Below are 12,938 nucleotides of genomic sequence, written 5' to 3' on the forward strand. Positions count from 1 at the left end.
TTGGAGATGGGAAATGTGATGGAGCAGAAAGCAGGATGTGTGCTGTGAATGCTTGTATAGCATAACCTGGTCAAGAGAGAGGTTATAGCTCTGACAAAGAGTAAAGCCCTTTGGTTGGCATTTTCATCACCAAGTTGGTTTGTTTCATTTAATTACTTGGCTTCGTTGAGCAGAGAGAGTGAGATGCTTTAGTTTTCTTGGAAGAAGTTTTCATTTTGTGCATTCCTGTGTTCTGGCATCCTGTATCTCATCTCTTAGCAGTACAAATCCAAAATTAATCCTTTTAATGGGGAAATACTACCTTGCTGAACTGGCACGTGCACAGGTCCTCTGCAAGTTATTCACAAAACTACCTATCTCTTTGACTAATTATACTTAACGCTGTTACTTAAGGCTAGGTATAAAGCATCAGCCAGATTATTTCACTATGATAAAAATCGAGAAAGATCTGTACTTTTATGAAGATTGAAATACAAGCTGGTCTTTTTTGGTTGCTTTTTCACTTTTGCTCCCCAATGCCACATGTGTAGCCTGTCCTCTCTAGCTGAGATCCAGCACAGAATCTGTAGAAATAAAATGCCAGAAGAAACACTACTGTATGTGCTGAACTGAAAGACTAGCTATGATTGAAAATCATGGTCAGCAACCAAAGAGCAGAATATTTCAGGTAAAATCCTTTCTGCATAAATGACCTGGTCAAACACCAAAACAGTTTTGGAAGACCAATTCCCCCATATTTTCAGCTTTCAATGTAAAAGGGAATGCTATGGCAGTACAGGAGAAAAAATGGTCACTTGTGAACTGATAAAACACCTTTCCATTTTATTTTCTGTATTGAGGGCAAGATTGCTTTATTCCTTGTTATAATTCCCTTGTGGAATTATAACAAATGTTAGTGAGGGTGGAGATACCAGACAAGGAGACTCCAGTGATGTATTTGCAGTAGAAGGAAAAGGAACTAGCTAAAATCAGGTTTGAAGCGTGAATATTATATTACAGTTAGCTAAAACCAGGCCTGAGTCTAGCCCAATAATGCCAGCAAAATTGGTTGCTCGCAGGGATCGTTCCTAACCCTTAATGATGACAATTAAAATTCAAAGTGTGTGTGATGTTGTTATCTCACTGTTCCTAACTTCTGAAGAGACATCTGACTCCCCTGAGGATTTGGGAGTGGCTGGGTCAGAGCATCGTCGCTGTTTTTCTAATTCTGTCTGACAAATTAATAACGCAGGACTTTGGTACACAGCAAAGGAAAAGCTGCAAAAGCAGCAAACCTCCCCATAAAGTCAAACCCATTGCATTATCTGGTGACCTCTGCGAACTGCAGTTCTGCATTACAAGATACCTGTTGGGTGGCTGAAAGGAAAGTTTCCAGAAAACAAAGCAATTAATCTGAATGTGCTGTTAATTTAATAGTATTCCCAGGGGGAGCCTCAGACAGTGCTACTATTCACAAGCTTACCATAACTTCCTACTGTTTCACAGATGCTTGTGACAGGCTCCACTTTTCATGCTCATTCCTCTGAAGTCCTTTACTCTTGAGTCGCAGCAAACCATCTATTTGCATTTTGTGAGTCAAATGAGGTTTACGGACAGCAAAATTCCTGCTGGATGAGAACTGAGAAAGGTAATGTTCTACCAGCAGGAAACTTTTCCAAATAATTGAATTGTTATTAATAAAAGTTTTCTTCTTGATGAATGCAAACATTCAAGCTATAGCATGTTGTGAGGCGCTCTGTATCTGAAAGCACAGATAAGAGACGTGGGAAAGGCAAACAAAAAACCTTTGAGCAGTACCAGAGAGGGGGAGGATCCTAAATAAGAAAGGAACATCCCTTACAACTTTCACATTTGTTCCAATTCATTCAGTCTATTCAGCCCAATTTTGTTTAGTTTCTGTATGTAAACATCGCTACTGTTTATGAGCAGTATTTAATTTTGTTTTAAAACAGCTTAATTTTATGAAGACCATAAGCCTTTCTTCATCTGAAAAGAAAATGATTCAGGCATTGCACCTTGATTTATGCACACTAGATTGGGTCAGTGTTAAGCGCTGCATTTCAGGACCACTAAACAGCTGTCATTCATCTTGGTCAGTCTTTCTCAAGAATATTACACTGCAGTTGCAGGCGTATAAATCACCATTAACTTCTTCAGGCTGCTTTAAACTGCTACAGATCATTGCTTGAAATTCTGCAGACTTTTTACCCCCTGGAGCCCATTGAGACGCAGTGGGGGTCTGCAGAGCCGCGCTGCTTCTGGCTTTGTTAAACTGCACGGGTTTTCCTTGATCTACAGGAAAAAGGCATGCAGATAACCCAGGTTCTTGCTACCAGGTGGTCCAAGGACTGCGTGTGCAAGCTGTGAAGTTCGTGCACATGTGAACACGTTCAGCTTTGTGTTCATGTGCATACTTGTGTATTCACGTTGCAGGCATACAAAACAGTTGTTGAGGTATGAAGGTTTGATTGTAAGAGCCAAATATATAAATGTGCTTGCTCTTTACACTAAAACCTTGGTCCCAGCCTGAGAGCAGAGCCTGATTACTATAACTTTTAACCAGGTCGCATAGCAGGAGTCAGGAGGCCATGTCCTAAGGGCAGAGCACTGAAGTAACAGAAAATGAATTTTTGTTTGAAATTTGTTTTTAACCTGGAGTTCAAGCATCACCAGGCTCTGCTTCGGTCTGTCCAGCCTGCCAAATTTTACCTGTGCTAAGCAGGCTTCATGTTCTGGGCAGGCAGAGGCCATTCCCTGCCACCAGCTTCTCAAAAAGCTGCCAGCATGCTTGCTTTCTCAGTGTTTGCTTTCTGTTTATAAGCTGGTGAGGGAAAAGTGCTTTTCCATTTATTTTATTTACTCTTTTATAAGGGCACTTTGAGTTTACTAGGACAGTTTAATTGGCCTCCAAAGCAGCCTGCCCTGCTTACACAAGTGTACTGTTGTTCCATTGCTGTTTTTCCTTTTGGGATTGGGGGCCTCCAAAGCTAAACAACAGTATCCTCTTTGCCTTCAGGCTGCAGAAGGGCTTGTTGTACCTTTGTGAGCATTGTGCACACTGTGCTGGGAGATGGCTGCTGGTTATCTTTTGTCTCCTTGGACTCTTCACCCACGCGGAGCGAGGTGTTTCAGCAGGACGGAGCAGGTCAGTGCTTCTGTAGCAGAGCTGGCGTAACACAGTGATGTTCCCAACTAGGAAGGCTGGACGTGTCTTAAATTATATAATTTCAGAAAAGTCTGAAAAAACAGTCCCGGCAATTTAAACACCTTTTCTGTGCAGAAAAAGAAAGACAGTACCATACAAAAATTGGCTTCCCCAAGGGCTTCCTGGGCCATTTCCTCAGCTCATAGACTTGTGCAAGATACAAGCTCCTTACTGAGGGAGTGAATTATTTGTAGGAGTTCCCAAACCCAGTTGTAACCCTACCTTTTTCTCCCACAGAGGTGAAGAGGCCCAGGCAGCAGAGGTCCATGCTCTTGGCCTGGTTTTGTAAGAAGTGTCTACAAAACTGTGCTGGCTATGTGTGTGGATGTATCTGAGAGTGTATGAAATGTGGCATTTGCCAGCTTCATTCAAATTTGATAGGAAGTGAGGAGTTCTCGAGGATGTTAGCTTCCTAGAGGTGTGTGGGTAGAAGACAGAGGAAACTGTTAGTTCAAAGAAATCTCATTGTTGACTCTGCTTATTAGACATCAGACAATCCACACAAGACCTCATCCAGGTGAGACCCGTCCCTAGGAACCTTGATTTCCACGACATGGGTCCACTGCTCATATCAGAGCCTCTTTCATCTCCATCTCTGGTCCCTCAGCTTGCAGAACTAGTGTTATTTTTCTGAGGGGGTGTGCCAAGCTATGAAGAATAAATGCAGGACGTCTGAGCGGTCAGATGTTGTAAATACTGTGCACAGTGGATGCTCAGATAATGCTTTTTCTCACTATTAGTCTGCATGATCTGAGTCTTGCAGAGTGAGGCATGTGATGAACTCCTGCCTGAGGGGTTATACTACAAACCATACAGATACTTTTCTGATACACATATTGTTTCCATAAGTTTGCTGTGTTTCATACTTTTCATTTCGTGTAGGAACAGTTGTCTTTCAGAAGGCTGACAGATAGAAATGTGGGTAAGAGTGACGAGTCTGGCCATACTAGCATTTCACTGAAAGAAAGCTCCATTGGTATTCAGCACTGAATATGTATTACCTGGGGAGCGTATACCAAAATAGTGTAACCTCATGTATAAAAATAAGCCTGGTGCTTTCCTCTCTGTAGGGAGCTGAGGCTTTATTTACATTTTTTGTAGTTATTTCATCTGTGAAATTGTATATCAATAGAAGAGTAAAGAAAGAATGTGAAATGTCAGCAATATGTGTGCACATGCATGTATGTATACACAAAGACGATGACAGGAAGTGTAATTCCATATGCGTCGCAGGTTCAAAAGATGGAGTCCAATCTGTTGGCTTTTGTCAGTAGGGACTTTGTCCAAATGAGAACAGCAAAACATGGTCACTGGTGTGCAGATTCATCTCTGTTTTGGAGGTCAACAAATTTTTCAAACAAACACGTATGTAACTTTATTCTGGGAAGTATCTTGATTGACTTTGGAGGGGATAAGCATGTAAAAGGTAGGACATTTGTAATCCAGATCCAGGTCAATTCAGAGGAAATCTGTAATGCTATCCATAAAGCAGGAATACGTTTTAAATGAGCTGGTGGTCTGGCAGCTAATCTAGACAATAAAACTAAATGTCATTAATGACACCGGGTGTGATGAGAATGATTGCTCTGAAAATGGCGGAGCTGGAGTTAGCACAGCTGGCGTGCTTTGATGCTGGTCTTCCCTTCATTTGGCAATGGGATTTTTGTGGAGTCACTTCCATGATGTGGTCATCATCTTTGTGATGGTTTCACAGAGAAACCTCATTACTTTTTCTGCAGAAGTGGTATCATAATTTTCAAAAGTTATGATGGTGATGGGGAAAATGGCTTCTGAGTTGTTCCCTCTCTGTATTTGGCTTTTGCTTGGTTTTAAAATGCTGTTTCCTTTCCCTTTTTCATTGCTGATCCAGCATACCCAGATCTCAGGAAGCAACCCTACGGCCCTGAACAACCTGTCCTCTCACTGATGCCTGGGCTGGGCTATTGTGGGTAGGAGGTGTCCTTACTTTTCAGGACCTGTCCTAGGGCAACCAGTAGCATCGGCTACTGGCTGTGCAGGAAGGCACTACATCCTAACCAGTGCAGCTCCTGCCTTGCTTCCAGCAGTAACTCTGCAGACCTTGGCACCACATGTAGCCCTCAGACCGTAGTGTTGCAACTGTGTGCGTAGCTTGTTGTACCCCAGGTTTAAGGAGCACTCCTCAGGTAATCATCTGGCTCAGTGCTGCTCTGGGGTCTGCTATGGCTTTGCTTTCTCTGCCTGTCCTAGCTAGTTAGCCTGGTGCAAATGCTCCATATAGTCTCTGATGTAATGCTTTCCTCTCTGAGGAGATATATGTTTGCCACAGGGACCTCCTTTCCCAGGTTTGAATATTCTGGTCATCCCCAGAAACCTGAGCAAAATAGGAGGGGAAAAAGAAGAGCTACACGTGGACCACAGGAAAATGTAGTTTTCAGTGAGAAAGTGGGGGCTTGTGATTTTTTTTTGCCTGCATGTTTCTTGTGTTTAGTTTAGGTGCTTTCTAAGCAGTAATCTTAGTAACATTCCTCAGAGTTCTCTGGCACAGCAGGTAGAGATGTTCGCAGACCATAAATACTGGTTCTGTATGGAGAGGTAGGCAGAGAAACTGGGGTTGGAGAATACACTTACATGTACTTCACTAGCTTGTATGAAACCCTTAAAGCTGGTGCTGAAAAAAATAACTGTCTTTAAGCAATCAACTCCATTTGGGATAGTAATACCCCAAATGTATTTCCAGCCACTTAGTCTGGAGATGCTCTCTCCACTCTGAATTTCTTGTTTAGTTGACTCCCTGTGTTCCTCCAGCTGGTGTTGTAAAAATGAGAGGAAAGATTAAATAAATGCATCCAGTCAATTCCTCCTTGGCTCTTACGGCTTTGGTAGTAAGCTCATCTGCACAGATTTCTTAATGTCTTGAGGCAAACTCTCCCATGGGCTTTCCTTAGGACCACACACAAACATTCAGTTCTCTTCTTGCATTTTTCTCTTAATTGCCCATCTTATAACAAGCAGTCATTGCTCTTATCAAGAGTTGCAAATAACTTCTTTTGAATAGCTCTGATGTGCTTAGCTACAAGGAAATTGTAAATAGCAAACGTCTCTGTTGTGCCTTTTGCTCTTCACAACATATGAATGCTATGAAAAAACAGACAAACTAGTCAGGCTTGTTGGCTACACACACATCTGAGGATATGTGCAAGCCATTCACATAGCCATATGAGTCCTGCTACCCTGCCCAATTTGAGGAGGCTCTTGCAAGAGAGTGCTTCTGAAGGCAAACAAGTTACATGCATTCCCACATGCTGTATTTTTTAATCACAGACAAATTTCTGCTGTTATATGAGATGTTGGTTTTTAAGCTTTGCATAATTGTATTTAATATCATTTCAATCTCGTATGTTTTTAAGTTTTGCTTTCCTGGCCAATGCAACCTATTGCAATTAACTTTTAATCTTCTGCATTGGTCTTTGTCGTCTGTTCACTTGCGATGGGAAGCCGTTAATAGATCTTTGAAATAATGTCCTACTTAGACTCAGCAAAATATGTTTACAGGATCCAGTGTTTAATAAAAGAAGATTAAAACTATAGTAACACCCTTGAAATTGGGAAATGCATAGTTACTGAGCTGCACGATCTCCCACTGATGTAGCCGGGTGCCATAGCTGGAGAAGGTGCTCAGGGAATGGGACTTCTGCCTTCTGCTTCTGTTCCTGATTTGCTGTGAGACCAGGAACAAGTCACACTTGCTTGTGTTTTTGTTTTCGTTTTTGTTTTCTTAAGATGATTCTGTAATTCTGTAAAGATAGTCATCTAGTGCCAGCCGAGATGCCACTGGGTATCCAAAACATCTGCAGAAATGATGCTGGGTAATAAGAGGCTTATGCCCTTTAATACTGGCAGCTACCACCAGGTAGGACACCCAGAGACATCTCAGAGGTTTTAGGTGCCTCTTTTGCAGAAACTGAATTTGGTCTCCCTGTGCCCCATTTTCTCCATAGGTAATGACTGTGGTACTGGCTGCACATGGATGGTGTAAGGCTTGACACTGCAAAATGCATTTCAAGCAATGAGATTTATTCTTTTTTTCAGAGTGCAAAAAGCAAGGGACTCTCTGTCACATAAATCTGTTTGATTTTCTTCTGTGAGAGCTTTCATCTGGGCGTACTTTGCACGCGTGGTTGGGTGGACTAAAAAAAGACCAAGTCCAGCAAGCCGGTCCTTCATGTCCTCACTGGAGGGCTTTGTACTCCCCTTTGAACCGGAGGACCTGCAGCTGGGGCTCCGGGGTTTGGCCCCGGGAGGGAGGGCTGGATGGCAGCTTTGGCGTTTCTGAAAAGTCCACGAGATGGAGCTCTTGTTTGAGGGATAAGGCTCTCCGGCAGGCTGCGAAAGTAGGACATGGACCTCGTTTTATGGGATTTTTCACGCAACGGGCTTACGCTGAGCAAACCTGGCTTTCCAAGCACTTGCTTTTAACGCGCAATGCTCAGCATGAGAGAGGTGGGGAAAAAGGAAATGTATTTTTGCAGATAAAAGTGTTTGAAGCTTTCCGTGATGATTTCATTTTCTTGTTGCTGACTTGTTTTGCAGAGCTGTTTTTGCACTCCCTCCCTCCCACCTTTCTATCCCTTAGTGTGATTCTTGTATATAATTATAATACTTACACACCTTAGCTCTTCAACCCGTATAAAATCTAGGTGCTGGAAAACTTACTTAATGGTTTAGAGGAGAAAATGTACAGTTGGTGAGCAAGGAGGAAAAGTATTCAACCTGAAATGTAAGTTACCTGAAAGAAACCTAATAAGCCCGAGGAGTGTGACAAAGAAAGTGGAATTAAGTGTGTCTTAGCCTGTAAAGTTTGTTGAAAGACACAACTTGTGAATTCCGAAGTCCAGCTACAGACAATTGCCACTGTAACTGCACGCACCTCACCTCTCCGGTTTGTGTCTCAAATGCTTTTAAAAACACATTTGTAGAAGCCCATTTGTTACTCGTGTAATCAAACAGCCACACTAATGCATCACAGACCAGTGTAAACACCCCGCCTACGAGGACGTTGTGCTTATCTTCAACATGGGTGGTATGAGCAGCAAGGAGATGTGGGCCCTGCCCCTCATAGCTTAACGTAGCAATGAGCCGCATTCTTTGGGGAAGGTAAAATGAATGGATATCACTAATTGCACCTTCTAGCAAGTCAGTCAGGTCATCGCAGCCCGCCTTCCTTCTTTGTAAAGCAACATGGCCATCCTGACAGCTCTGAGGATCTTTTAGAGCAATAGATGAATTTGGGTCACTTATTGGTTTTGTTTTAATTGCCACCAACCAACCAAAAAATGCAGTCATGGGAAGCGCGGTAGCGTCATGGGATGGTGGCCATGTGAGGGACCAGGGGTCACGTAATGGTGGCGGTGCGAGGGAGGAGACATCGCAAAATGGTGGCTGTGCGAGGGAGGAGGTGTCACATGATGGTGGCTGTGCCACGCTGTCTCCGTGCTGATGCGAGGCTCTCTCCTTTCCTGCTCCCTGCCCTTGGTTGTAGCAGCCTGCCTGTGCCCTTCTCTGCCACTTCCCTTCACTCCCTTCCCTGTGCTCCTAAGGCGGGCTGGGAGGTGAGACCTGTGCTGGAGGGCTGCCATGAGGGCGAAGCCCTCTTCTGCAAAGTTAATTGGGTGATGTTGGCAGTAGGGTGATGGTTGGACCAGATGATCCTGAAGGTCTCTTCCAACCTTAATGATTCTATGAAAGGTGGCCTACCATCTCATAGCGTGGGATTTCAGAGTTTGAGATGGGAAAGAGAACAGCCAGTCAGTATTTTATTCTAGGTCATGTAGGATGAACTTCCCTTCAGCCATGCCATTAGGATAACCATTTTGTAGCTTGCCATCCCACGCTGTTGTTGCCTGGAGCCCTGCTCGGCTCTGTACAAGTGCATGCCAGCCCACAGAGCATTGCTGCTAATTGCTTGGTGCTACTGGGTATGCTTTGATAAGGAAAAAAGGAGCATCCATGAGTTAACATAGCTGGATGTATACTTTAAGTGCAGCATGGCTGCTTGTTGTGTTTTTATAGTAGCCAGATGTTGTCCTGAGCTTAACTTAATCTCTTTTCAAATTGTTAAAGCCCATGGTGTGGGCTTTGAAAATGCATAAAGTTGAAACCTGGGGCACCCTGGAAGATGGAGGTTCTGAGTTCGTTTCCTTTTTGGTTTGTATCAGTAATTAAGGAGAATCAAATCTTAGCTCAGATGTGTTTCCAATTCTCCCTGCAACGGTGTGTTTCTGCTGCCCAAGCTCTGGCTGATGACCGACATGACCCTTTACCTCTTCCTCTCTCCGTGTTTTCTGTGAATTGCATATTCCAATTTCCTAGGAATCACAGGTGTTTGCTGATTATGCAGTAAGGGCTATTCCATCAAGAGGCAGACATGCCTATTGTACAGAGCAATATTACATGCAGTAGATGTACAAAAATGTTAAGAATTCTCAACATCTTTAGGCTAAACTCATAGCTGGGGGTCCTGGATCTTCTGGGAGAAGGTAAAGGGAAAAATGTCATCATGAGGGCAGTTTGTGTGTTTCTGCTGAGTAGAGTTTATAATTTTGTTTTCTTCTTACTGATGGCTAACTAGAAGGGAAATCTGAGTCTTGAAATGGGAGCTGAGGATACCAAAGGCTGCCCTGTCTTCACCTTGAGGGAGGAAGGAGAGGAAGAAGAGGAGGTTGATGGACTTTCCAGGGGCCTGGAGGGAACTGTGTAGGACATCTATGATCTACCCTGTATTAAAGCAAATCCTGCGCTGTCAGGTGTCACCAGATAAACCTACAATCAGTTTGTCAAATCTGTTCTAATTTTCTGCCACCTAAGTTGAAATCTTTTGTGTTTTACAGATGAATGCTTAAGGGAGAGATCATATTGGCCTTCAAAATTGCAACTAGTGTTTTTGCACTGAGGTTTCACGGTGAGCAGCATGTCCACGTGAGTTGTGGGTGGAAGCTGTGTGTATAGCTGAAGTTTAGGACATGAGAAGCATTAAGTGAAAAAAGCTAGCATTTAGTTTTAAGTACCATTTTTGAACAGCTGATTCTTGTTGCCCGGAGAAGAGTTTGTGGCTCCATGGCATGAGTGCGCAGCACTGTGATTGAAAACAGTGACTTGAATAAACACTTTGCGGTGACGTGTTGAAAACAATTATTTTTTGAAGACAGGAATATAAAAAGAATTTAGGTCTGGGAAGTGTCTGTGGGAACACCTAGTCACATAAGAATTAAAGATTGCGTGTTCTAGATCAAAGTAGCCTATAGTTCATACTGCATCTAATTATTGTCCCATTCTCTTTTATTAAATTCATTTGTTTTAATTAGAGGAACAGATATTTTGCACTAGAATTTAAGGAGTCTATTGGGCACTTGAGATTAAATCAATGGTTTGTTAACAGTTTTATCTGGGAAATGGATTAGATTATTTAAATTATGTGAAATAGCATCGCTTTTCTCAGTAGAATAAAATTATGATGAAGAAATAGTGCTTGGAGCATGAGAACTCTGCTTGTCATTATTTTTCACATGCAGATTTGGCATTTTACAGGGAAGCCATTCATCTTTAGTCTGGTTTTCTAACATAAAGTCAAATTTGGGGGAATAAAGCAAGCGCTACAATGGAGTTTAATGGCAGGTGTTTTTCAGTAACGCTAGGGGAAACTCCAGGGCTTGCCACTTGATTCCATAGCACTGTATTTTTGATTTTTGTTTTGGCTTTGTGGTCTCAGAGCAAAGAGCGTTATTAATCAGTTCATAAAACAGTAGGATTAAAAAGAATGCACTGGAGGTGTAAAACAGTCAACACCAAGAGATTTTAAAATGAGCTTAATAAATAAAACATAATTGGATAAAATAGGCGAGTAATGAGTTAAGAGCAGCCCGCATGTGTAATTTCTTGGGGTCAGTGGCAATGCGTCAGTTGACACCGCAGCTGGGCGAAGCCTGGAGGGCACGTAACAGGGTGTCGTGAGGCTGTATTAATCGCGGTTTGCCATCGAGGTGTCTTGGCTTACCCTTCTCACACCAGCACTTTTAAGTGACGCGGAAGAAACACTGAGTAAAATTGCAAGCTGCACACCAACTGCTGCATGTGCTTTTGATTTTTCTTTCTCTGGAGATAGGGTGAAGGAAATGTCTCTCATTAGAACAAGAAGCCGTAATGGAGGCGAGAAGGGAGCCAGTGCCACGCCGGCAGGATGCTTGCTGCGCTTTCAGTGGAGGTGAGCTGGGCACTCCCTGGCTTGCAGAGCAGGGGCATTTCCTTCGGGAAGATGGGCACTGGGGCTCTGTCAGGCTCTGGAAGGCACTCTCCTTTCCCTCACAAGTTGCCAGGCTTCAGGCAGCACCTGCTGGCTGCACAACAGGCAGCAGGAAAGCTTCACCTCCCTTTCGGGTGGCATCTCTGGATCAGCCTCAGGCGTGCCAAGCCTAGCAATCAGTGCCAGCATTTTTACCACTGCCAGGAGCATCGCCACTGTGCTTGGGGCAGACAACTTCATCACTTACCTGTGGGTGGTTGCAGAAAGCTTAGTGCCTGCTCACGCTGCATCTGGGCAGTCATTTGTACTGCACATGGGAAGGTGGCAGTGGCAGCTCCTGTGAGCCAGGTGCTTCCCATGTGTGTCCCAAGACCCCCATGGCCCTGCCCATTCCTCCCCCAAGAGCACATCCACCACGTGCTGCTGCATTGCCTGCACCCATCGCGGCCCCTGAGGCGTAACTGGTCGATAGGTCTGGTGTCTGAGGTCAACAGGGAGCAATACCCTTTCCCCAGCAGCAAATGGGAGTCAATGAGTTACCAAGAGCAGATCTTCAGATCTGCATCACAACAAGAGTCACGTAACTGGGTGAAAAAAATGGTACATGCACACAACTAAACACGCACATGCAGGCACACACAGTGTCATCTGCCCTCCATCCTGAATGCACAGCAACACCGGGTGCTAAAGTTTGCAATGAATTATTTATACGATGAATTAGCCCTCTTTCTCTGCTCCTAGAATATCCAATTTCAGATTTCCATTTTGGTTCCAGAAAGCTTTATTATTCAGATTTATTCACAGGATAGCTTATTAAAAGTTTCCTCCCCTTTTTCCCTCCGTAATGCATAACACGCATCTTGTTTTCTGGTAGCACCTCTCCACTCTAGCAGGGGCTCCCAGGGTGGTGAAACAGTGAAGAGCGCAATTGTTATCCAGACAGTTTGCAGTCTTTTTTACGAACCAATTACAGATGTTCCAAATTTTGGATATTTATTTGCTCACTTAAGTCAAAACAGTTTCAGTCCCTGAGTAGATGATCCACGGCTACAAACAAGATTGTGACTACATGTGAATGAGTGATTTGGCTCTCATCGCTGTTTCGAAATTCATTTCTGTGCCCATGTCTGCTGGTAAAACTCCCTTCCTTGGAAGCCTCTGAGAGAGCGGAAAGCGAAGATGAGTGCCCAAAGTCAAGTTGCTCAGAAGTTTCCTGATCTTCCCCTGCAGTTTCTCAGTTCTGCTGCCTTGGCGCAAGGAACTGCATTTTGCAATCTTTACGTCTTGCCTGGGGTGTTGTAAGCTACCGTGCTGGAGACCTGCTCCTGGCTGCAGAGATTGTGCAAACGGAAACCATCCCTGCATTTAGGGAGCCTAACTAAGCTCTGATTTCCTAGGTGCTTTGGTAGTGCCTGGGACGGTGAAATGGACTTAACAGGAATCACCTACCCGGTA

This window comes from Aythya fuligula, chromosome 4, assembly GCF_009819795.1.
Source record: "Aythya fuligula isolate bAytFul2 chromosome 4, bAytFul2.pri, whole genome shotgun sequence".
In the NCBI taxonomy this organism is placed as follows: domain Eukaryota; kingdom Metazoa; phylum Chordata; class Aves; order Anseriformes; family Anatidae; genus Aythya; species Aythya fuligula.